The 1,570-nt window shown below is 41.6% G+C and overlaps 1 non-coding gene across 1 annotated transcript; it reads left to right on the forward strand.

The window, feature by feature from the left end:
* The first annotated feature begins 1,063 nt into the window (after positions 1-1,063).
* On the forward strand, positions 1,064-1,171 carry LOC148553907 (small nucleolar RNA R71). The gene has a single exon (XR_015893641.1). It is a non-coding gene; the product is annotated as a small nucleolar RNA R71 (small nucleolar RNA).
* Positions 1,172-1,570: the final 399 nt, after the last annotated feature.

The raw sequence follows: 1,570 nt of genomic DNA on the forward strand, positions 1-1,570 counted from the left end.
ATGGAGGTTCATCCTCCCAAGTATCATTACCAAACAACTTGGCATTTAGCTTCATGATTGCTCCAAGGTACTTAGCAACTTGCTCTTCAGTAACATCTTCATCCTCTTCAGAGGAAGAATACTCATCAGAGCTCATGAATGGCAGAAGTAGATTCAATGGAATCTCTATGGTCTCAGTCTGAGCCTCAGATTCCCATGGTTCTTCATTAGGGAACTCCTTGGAGGTCAGTGGACGTCCATTAAGGTCTTCCTCAGTAGAGATTACTGCCTCTTCCTCCTCTCTAGGTTCGGCCATGTGAGACGTGTTTATGGCCTTGCACTCTCTCTTTGGATTCTCTTCTGTATTGCTTGGGAGAGTACTAGGAGGGAGTTCAGTGATTTTCTTACTCAGCTGACCCACTTGTGCCTCCAAATTTCTAATGGAGGATCTTGTTTCCGTCATGAAACTTTGAGTGGTTTTGATTAGATCAGAGACAATGGTTGCTAAATCAGAGTGGCTCTGTTTAGAATTCTCTGTTTGTTGCTGAGAAGATGATGGAAAAGGCTTGCTATTGCTAAACCTGTTTCATCTACCATTATTGTTGTTGAAACCTTGTTGAGGTCTCTGTTGATCCTTCCATGAGAGATTTGGATGATTTCTCCATAAAGGATTATAGATGTTTCCATAGGGTTCTCCCATGTAATTCACCTCTTCCATTGCTGGGTTCTCAGGATCATAAGCTTCTTTTTCAGAGGAAGCTTCCTTAGTACTACCTGTTGCTGCTTGCATTTCAGACAGACTCTGAGAAATCATTTTGACTTATTGGGTCAATATTTTATTCTGAGTCAATATGGCATTCAGAGTATCAATCTCAAGAACTCCTTTCTTCTTATTTGTCCCATTATTCACAGGATTCCTTTCAGAAGTGTACATGAATTGGTTATTTGCAACCATTTCAATGAGTTCTTGAGCTTCTGCATGCGTCTTCTTTAGATGAAGAGATCCTCCAGCAGAGCTATCCAATGACATCTTGGATAGTTCAGACAGACCATCATAGAAAATTCCTATGATGCTCCACTCAGAAAGCATGTCAGAAGGACATCTTCTGATTAATTGCTTGTATCTTTTCCAAGCTTCATAGAGGGATTCACCTTCCTTCTGTCTGAAGGTTTGGACTTCCACTCTAAGCTTGCTCAATTTTTGAGGTGGAAAGAACTTTGCCAAGAAGGCATTGACTAGCTTTTCCCAAGAGTTCAGGCTTTCTTTAGGTTGTGAGTCCAACCATGTCCTAGCTCTGTCTCTTACAGCAAAAAGAAAAAGCATAAGTCTGTAGACTTCAGGGTCAACCCCATTGGTCTTGACAGTGTCACAGATTTGCAAGAATTCAGCTAAGAACTGATGAGGATCTTCCAATGGAAGTCCATGAAACTTGCAATTCTGTTGCATTAGAGAAACTAATTGAGGCTTAAGCTCAAAGTTGTTTGCTCCAATGGCAGGGATTGAGATGCTTCTCCCATAGAAGTCGAGAGTAGGTGCAGTAAAGTCACCAAGCACCTTCCTTGCATTGTTGGCATTGTTGTTTTCGGCTGC

Source organism: Arachis ipaensis, chromosome B7 (genome assembly GCF_059453495.1).
Source record: "Arachis ipaensis isolate K30076 ecotype BB chromosome B7, ASM5945349v1, whole genome shotgun sequence".
Classification (NCBI taxonomy): Eukaryota; Viridiplantae; Streptophyta; class Magnoliopsida; order Fabales; family Fabaceae; genus Arachis; species Arachis ipaensis.